Source organism: Haliaeetus leucocephalus, unplaced genomic scaffold (genome assembly GCF_000737465.1).
Source record: "Haliaeetus leucocephalus isolate CR32 unplaced genomic scaffold, Haliaeetus_leucocephalus-4.0 Scaffold763, whole genome shotgun sequence".
NCBI lineage: Eukaryota > Metazoa > Chordata > Aves > Accipitriformes > Accipitridae > Haliaeetus > Haliaeetus leucocephalus.
In genome coordinates, this window is record NW_010973199.1 from 3,718,557 (window position 1) to 3,727,800 (window position 9,244).

Here is a 9,244-nt window from a genome sequence, read left to right on the forward strand (position 1 = left end):
GAGCAACAACTGAAAACATCAGTGTTATCAACATTCTTCACATACTGAACTCAAAACAGAGCACTGTACCAGCTACTAGGAAGACAGCTAACTACATCCCAGCTGAAACCAGGACAACCAAGAAGAGAAAATGGAATTATACTCCTATGGCTTGAATGTGGAGAGCATATAGTTAATATAACAGAAACTTGATCCATAAAATGCCACCTCGGGGAGAGGGGGAAAGGCATTTCTTTTCCCACAATGTTTAACATGATGGAGGAATATTAAATAAATGTAAGGCCTTTTAAAGTGTATTAATAAAATGGAAATAAAAATGTCTTTTACTGAAAGGAAGCAAACTGTTGAAGTTATTAGTAACTGTGAAATGAAAAAAATAAGATTAAGTCTAGGAATGATCAGTTTAGAATAATTATGCCACTGAGAAATTTCACACAGTGACATTGATCAGTTATAACTTCCTACATATTTTTGACAAACTATCTTTATTCAATTTTGTGTTTCACCAGAATAAATTTAGTACTTTTCTTTGTAAGGATTTATCCTCTGTGGCTTCCAAGGAAGCCAAAGTTGAACTTTGTTATGAGTATAAATCAAAGACAATAGTTAATGGTTTTGGATGATTAACATCTTTCCTCAACAATAACACAGCTCATCAAACATCTTAGACAAAAGCCAGCATCGCTGATGACATTAGCATGTCATCAACACACAGGCAACATCAATTGCAAAAAGTATAATTATACCACTTCCAATTAGCTGTCATCACCTGAAATAATTAAACAACAAAAAGCTCTTAAGCTAGCAAACAATTGATGAAATGATTTAAATATTTTCCCTTCTCATGTTGCTTCTCAACAGACATCATTATGGTACTATTGACTCAAATTTTAGTTGATAGAAGACCAGGTAAAATAGATTTTGCTGTCATGAAGGAAAGCCCCCTGCAAACAAAGCCAAATTTTATAGTGCCATTCTAGGCAGACTTATTTTTCCTGCTGCTTTTGTGTTCTGTGTGAGACTAAACACAGAATGGTTTGCATTGGAAGGAACATTTAAAGATCATCTAGTCCACCCCCCCTGCTGTGGGCAGGGACACCTTCCACTAGATCAGGTTGCTCAAAGCCCCATCCAACCTGACCTTGAACATGTAGTCCTCCAAAAATGAAAACCCTGATCTGGGAGTCATATCAAGCAATTAATTTTAAAGCAAAATTCCTCCTCCAAAATTATAAAAATCAGGTGGCATCTGCTTTTTTATAGCTCAGATTGTTTGATGAAAATTGTGCACTATTTTCAGAAACATATTTTGAAATTCACTGCCAAGCTTGTGTTTTGTGAATTTGAGGAATATTATTAACACTTCATGAAATGAAGAGGCTTACAAACCTTTGTTTACTGTAGCACAGTCTTTATCACCTTGTTATATGAGGAATGTACACATTCCAGGGGGAATAAGACTGAAAAGTCTATGTTAAAAACTCCAGGAGAGCATTAGACCATGGTGCATGGCAAACAGATCTGCCCATGTAGCCACTCTGGTGTGCACACAGACTTGCCCAGGCTTTGGGAGTATTTTTTCTGGTAAGAAGACTTGTCCATGCAGAGCCACTACAGTTTAAAGGTTTTGGATTCACACAGCACCAACTACACAGCCATCATTCAACAAGAATAAACATGGAGGTCATATTTTAGGGAGGGAAAAAGTTGTTAAATAGTGAATTAGGCCTACAAATGGTTCAAGGCTGGTGTTCTGGTTTTGTGCCAAGAGTCACACGACAGCAGCCCGGAGGACATGTCTCTTAAAGAATGATATTATTGCCTGTTCAGTCAGTGAGCAGGATATGCAGGAAGATGGAAAGTTTTTGAAAGCTTGGGGTTTTTTTGTCACATACTGATAACTGGCAAGGGAAGTTTGCCAGAATTTAGGAGCAGAGGTGTCAGTTGCCCAAAGGCAGAATGACTGTTGTCCTTAAAAGTAGCAGATTGGACATCCATGTACAGGGGGCTGAGGCATTCAGTGAAACCTCTGGAATGAGGGTGGAGCAAAACATTGGACAAAGTGGAAGCATGGCAGTTCCTTCATGAAAAGAACCGTACTGAGTTCAACAGAGAGGTCCTGACCAAGTAAATAACTTATGCTGTGGCAGCTGAGTGGCAGGTTCCCCCAGGCAGGTTTCCAGGACGGGTTCCAGTATGTGGAATTGGACTCACCTGGTTAATGTCATGGTCCATCAAGGTAACACTCTCAGAAGAACTTATTTACTGTAGGCACAATATTGCATTGATGAAGTGAAATTGCTTCCAGTTCTGAAGTTAACTTGCTTACAGCTAGTTCCGAGGTGAAGAGAAGCATTACCAAGGAGTTGTTTGGGAGAAGCAGGCTGATGTAGAGACAGACTTAATATTAATGCATCTCAAGTATCTGAGCCTTTTTAAGCTTTCAGGGTGTGCTTCAGGTATAAGAGACCAGCAACGGGGCTCTTTATTGTTTTAAAACCCCATTATTCATTTGTATTTTACATTTCTACAGGAAGTTTATATGTAGTTTACATCTTGGAAATACTACTTTGTGTCACTGGCCAGTGATTCCAGTGGGAAGACTCACAGGAATAGAGTACCCAGGATGAATAATGAGTATATTGGAGGAGCTCTGTGCTGTCTAGTGTCATTAGAAGAGAGGATTCAGCTGCAGAAAGATGGAAGATTATATAGTAATTGCTGGAGCACTTGAACTTATTCAAAGAAAAATGCTGTAAGTACAAGTCATCTTGAAAAATCGTGGCATTAATGTTCTTCAGGCACAGTGGGTTTCTATTCAAAACTAAAAGGAATGATATAATACGCTTACAACGAATAGTGAACTTCTTAGTCTTTAAAATTTTCAAAGTCAAGCCATTGGGTTTTGTTTCTTTTCAATTTGTTTACTTTTATGCAGTAAGGAATCTGGAAATGTATTCAACATGTCAGGTTCTGTCCATTCAGAAATACAGCCTGAATGTAGGTATGAAATGTGTTTCTTCTCTCATCACATGCTGAAAATAGATTTGATCTGGTTTGTGTAAACTGCCTCTCAAAAAGTTGTCAATAATCTCTTCCAAACGGCACTTTCCCAGCAGTTCTGTTGTTTAGAAACAGAAATGCAAGGAAAACTGGAAAGAAAAAGTGGTTTGGGTTTTTTTAACTACCACTTTTCAGCAAATCAGGCCAAGATCATAGGAATACAACACCCAAATTATTTCAGAATCTTCCATCCTCGGTCTAGAGATAAAGCTCACATGTTGTTCAGAGTCCTGAATGTCATGCTACTAAAATTCCAGAAAGGTACTTTTTTTTCTGATTGCTCTGCATGTCAGTCTACCTCCTTTTCCATACAAATCTCATTGTCCCTGATAGCATTCTGCTAAGCTTAGAAGGGACTGCTCCTTAGGAGACAGTTTAAAAAAAGACAACCAAAGGAAAAATGAAAAAAACACCGTTTAAAATGCATCAAATTGCATTTCCATGAAGATTTACTAACTTAGAGAGTTTTTTAGAGCATTTAGAGTTGTTGGAGCAGTTGTCTGTCATCATGTTGGATACGTACTTACAAATGGGAGCACTTCAGGATGGGATTTCATCCGACTCCCCTTAGTGCTAAATCTTAGATGTGCTATTACATTTTCATAACATCTGTTGCTTTGATTCCCCTGTGGGTTTTAGAGCAGCAAATCTTGATCAAGGCCCAACACTTTCATGTCATCGTTTCTCTTCACCACTGATTTGATGGGAGTCACTCTGTCTCTGGTGGGAGACACCTGCAGCTACACACCCAATTCCACTACTAATCCTTGGTGTAATTCTGACTGCTTTTACTTCCCTGCTTTCATGTCTGTAACAGGGAGAAAGGGAGGGAGAAGGAGAGTTTCATTCTCTTCAAATGTGTTTTCTGGGGATATAAATAGAATATTCAGTCCCAAAAGCTGTTACGCTTTTGAGGAAAAATAATGAGTGGTAACAATGAGAAGCAGCCAGGCAAAATTTCCTGAGCTGGTTAAAAGCCTTGCAGAATATGCAAGATCTTGGGGAATTAGTGCGTGCGATTTAATTTCCATGCATTCCATTTAGTAAACATTTATTCTCAACGGTATATTTCAAAAGGTGGCAATCAATGTTGGGTTCATACTAAAGATATTTAATTTTTCTCTGGTAATAAAGAAACCCCTTGATCCCAGCCACTGGTAAATTAATACACAAATAAAATTAGAGATGTTTTCCACTTTTTGCAATGATGAGCAGGGAGTGAAAGCTAACTATTCAATAATAATAATGAAGTTTATAACTCCCATGCAATCTTGTTTATTGATGGGTATATGCTATATTCTGTTTGCTTAAACTCTAAGGCCCAAAGAAAAAAGAGTTGCTCAGTGCTCCAGGTCTCTTGCAGCCATTCTTGACTTCAAATATCTTATTAAGAATTTTTTCCCAAACAGGCAGAGGATAGAACACATCTGTCCTAGCACAGACATCTAAAAGTTAGACATCTTGCTTCAACCCGTTTGCCTAGGGCTTTTTGTAGTCAGTGAAGAGAAACACTCATCTTCAGAGTGTAATTCAACTCAGCCTCGTATAAACACCTCAGTTAAGCAGGGTGAAAGTAGTTACATCTCTCTGTAGATTGTGAAAGAAGGTTATGATGACCAGTTTAGATATGGGTGTGTAAAATTAGAAGTAAATCCCACCACAGTGCTTATTTGGGCCACTTCTGGAGCTTTCTTCTCAGAAAGAACATGGCAACTTCATAATTCAAGCTCTCAAGTTCTTCTTATATAAAAAACTTTGTTCATAATGCCTCTCAATTTTGTTATCAATAAATATCATCTTGAGAATCATTAATAAAATTTTGAAGAAGTATAAATCCCTCAAATATCTTTGAGAAGCTGCTTTTGTAACATTCCTTTGCCCTGATTGTTCTTCCACTGATGTCTTCCCTTCAGGCGGTACCTTACCCATCTTACAGTTCTTGTAGTGATATATAATCTTTCTGTTACAGTAATTAGTCATATATTGGTATAACATAGCCTTTCTGTTACAGTAATTAGTCACATACTGGTATAACAAATACTTTGCTGGTAGATTACATGTGCTGCTCTGAAGTGTTGCTTATCTCATTCTATAAAGATATCCTGCTAAGCCCATATGATCAACCTTTGACAAGGAAATACTGCTTTATTTATTTTTTTCCCCACTTTTCTAAGGATCCTGCCCTGTTGAACAGTGTACTAAAATTTTGCATGATTTTGAAATTACCAGGAACTACCGATTAACTGAGGTGTTCCTCTTAGCTTTGCACAGTAGTATTGCCATTGTATCTGTGACGGTCAAGAGATAAACGCATGGTGAGGTAGAGGGTGGAAGGCCGTTGACAGGGTGTGGTGGGTTGGCCCAGTTCAGCAGCTAAGCACCACCCAGCTACTCACCTGCCCTGTCCCCAGTGGGGCAGGGGAGAGAAAAGGAAGAGCAAAGTGAGAGCACCTGTGGGTCGAGATAGTTTAAGAAGCAAAGGAAAGTGGAAGAAAATAACCAAAATGAAACAATTGACACAAAGGCAATCACTGACCACCTCCCACAAGTAGACCAATGCCCAGCCAGCCTCCAAGCAATGCCTCCCTTTGCAAAACACCTCTCCCCTCAGTTTTTATTGCTGAGCATGATTTTATACGGCATGAAATATCCCTTTGTTCAGTTTGGGTCAGCTGCCTTTGTTGTGTCCCCTCCCAACTTCTTGCACACCCCTAACGTACTCACTGGGAGGGCAGAGCGGGAATGTCTTGATGCTGTGGAAGGACTGCTCAGCAATAACCAAAACACTGGTGTGTTACCTACACTTCTAGTCACAAATCCAAAACATCACATGATCCAAACCAGCATCATACCGGCTGCTATGAACAAAATCCATCCATACCAGCCAGACCCAGTGCAATCTCCACCACTTATTCCACATCATTTATGTCACACTCAGGTCTTACACTATCCCATACATCCCCATTAAGCACCACCTTCCCTCCTGTCATGTGATATATATATATATATATATACAGATATCATTCCCTTAGTCTATGGGCCACGCCTGTAAAATGTTCATAAAATGTCCATTGAGTTTGTTTAACGCATGACTTGGGCTTCATGTGTTGTGGTGGTTGCTCAGGACAGGAGAGATGGTATATTGTGTTAAATTATTGGCTCAGGTTTGGTCACTGCTGTACTTGCCTGGCTTCTTGTGAGGCTCATACTCCGTTGGTTCAGGTGATTCTTGCTGTAGGACTTCCTATTATATGGAACTCAAATCACAAGTTATTGTCCTGCAAGGTTTAATCTCCTTGGGGTACACACTAGATTTCCCCGTTCTTCCACATTATCCACCAACTGTACCCAGGCCTTTGAGTGAAATGCCCTATACCCCTAGCTCCAAAACCCTAGAGGCTGATCTTGGGTCTCTCCAGGTGCCTTCTGCCAGAGACTCCCTCTGAGGTCATGCTCCCTGGCAGCAGCATAAAGAACATTTCTCACATGTGGTCCTGTCTAGACTGGCCCATGGGCTACTGCCTGAACTATCTGCTGTTTGATCTGTTCAACAGCTTGTTGTTGCTCAGAGCCTCAGTCAAAATAGTTCTTTTGGGTCACTCAACAGAAAGGACACACAAGCTGACTGTAACCTGGAATATGCATTTTCCAGAATCACATAATGCCTAGGAAAGATTGGGTTTCTTTTTTTGATAACTGGTGGGAACATGACTGTTATCTTATTGATCATATCTATGGGATGTGGCAATGCCCATCTTGCCATTTTATTCCCCAGAACTGGATCTCTCACGCAAGTCCTTTGATCTTGCTTTGGTTTATGGCAAAATCAGCTTTTGGAAGAATCTGAATTTTTCTTTCCTCTTTCTCAAACACTTCCTCTGCTGTGTTGCCTCACACAATGATGAGTTTCTGAGCGCATAAGCCCTTCTTCAAATATGAAAGAGCAGTCCTCAGCCAAGTTACAAATACAGCTATCTGGAAAAAGCTTCAGCATAAAAGGATCATCCTCACAGGCCTTCCTGAGGTCTGGAAAGATGAAACACAAAACTCAATCCAGCTACTGAGAAAACACACAGGAGTTGTCCACAGTTAACTCAAGACATAACAAAAATAAATAAAGCATTCCAAGAAGGCTAGGGAGTGAGGGATCAATACTGACCTCGATCAACTAAAAGTGTCTGGTATAATGAGAAATACTCTTTCTCCCTACAAACTTCACCTCTTTTCTATTTTTTCCATTGTTGCAAACACATCCTTATTTTTCAAACTGAATTTTTCAGTTTTTTCCCTAATCATTCAGTAATACCTCAAATCACATTAGAAACTCTTTCCTCTTCACATGCAGAGCTGTATGTTTAAGGTCCTTGTAAGCAGCTCTCCGTACCCTTGCTAGTTCCTGGTTCCTGCCAATAAGAAAAGTTTTGTGCCAAATTCCATGGTCTCTCAGAAAGCCTTCTGCCTTCCTCCACTAAACTTACTCCATTACAAATTTGTTATCTAGCTGAGCATCTATCTGTTGATCCATTCTCAGGTTACCTGTAAAAGCTTGACTGCTCCAGACACATCTCAGTATATGTTTGGAAGGAAACCTCTTCCTTTTAACTCCTAGTATTGCCTTGGCCATCTCTGGTGGCTGACTGCAGGTCTCAGACCAGGGCCCTGCAGACAGGCTTAAGAATTTCAGAGCTAATTCTGCAGGCCAATTTCTACTGCCTCATCAGCAATAATTCCCTTGGATTAGTACTGGAAGTCTCTTTCCCTTTTCTCTTTTGTTCTGAAATGTGTATGCCTATTTCCACATGGCATTTTGCTATAGCCATGATGGTCTGAGAATGCTGAAAAAACAGCCTTTAAGGTCTAGTATCAGCTAGAAGGTATTACCTTTGTCCTGTCCATTGCTAGTTCATGGTTCAAATCACTAATGAAAATATGGGCTAGAAAATTAATCAGAAGAGACTCCTTAAGGACCCCATTTGAAATGTCACCTAAGTACGAATGTGAAACATTTGTAATTGCTCTTCAAGAACTTTTTTCCACCAATTGTGCACCCAGACATAATTTCTCCTAGAGCATTTCTTCTGTGCTTACTTCTGAATTGCTCTTAGTTCATCTAAAAAGTGTATTAAAATCAAATAAAATTAATATATTTTATATCTTCGATCATAAGCTAGTTGTCCCATAAAAGAAGAATATTAGATTGAGTCCACGTGACATATTAGCCATATTTCATTTCCATGTATGCTTGACCAATTTTCTAGGAACTTGTAATCCTCCACAGTTTTTCAAATATATGGCATATCAGAATATATTCAAATATTTTCTAAAATAGTTCTCAGGTTACTGCCTCAATTCTCACAGTTGAATTATTGGTAAATTTTATCTGGTACTGTTGACTTGAATAGATATATTAAATCTAAATATTCAGCACTCCCACCAACACTGTGCCTGTAGTGCATTCCCTTTTCCATGTTAAAATTAATTTCATTAGAGAATTGACTGCCATTTACCTTTGTGAAGACTCAAGCAAAGAAAGTGTTGAATACTCCAGCACTGTCTGCAGTTTGTCTTCCCTTCTGTTTACTAAATCCCTCTATTCTCCTCTGTTTTCTTCTTACTTTGACATTTTAACAGAAATTTTCTTTGACATCTTCAACTGAAATATATTTTGCATCACAATCTTCCTAAATTTATTTGTCTATATTTTTGTTATTCCTTTATAGCAGTCCTTCTGGCACATGCCAATTTTTCGAGATCTCATACAACTCCCTTTACATTTTGGATATTTGAAGCTTTCCTGATGCAGGCACCATAGTGTCTCTTTCTGCTCACTGTCTCTGAACTCTTTAAACCAGGTTTGTCATTATATGTTTAGAATACCCCCTTTCAAAAGCTACCAGTTCACTTGAACTTCCTGATCCGTTACATTATCTTCCTAGGTGATCTCAGTCTCAGCTCCCTAGGTTGTGTCAAAGCTGTTTTCCTATTTTTTTCTGTGCAGTAGCAAAGGCTGTTATTACATTATTACTTTCATCCCCAAATTATTTCCCACCTTTAGGTTTTCAATCAATTCCTTCCTGTCAGTTAGATTTGAAATACTGCTTTCCTAGTAAAACTGAAGTCCTAACTTCCTGAAACCAAAAGTTTGTCCTCAACACTGGCGATCTGATGACTTGGTTTGTCT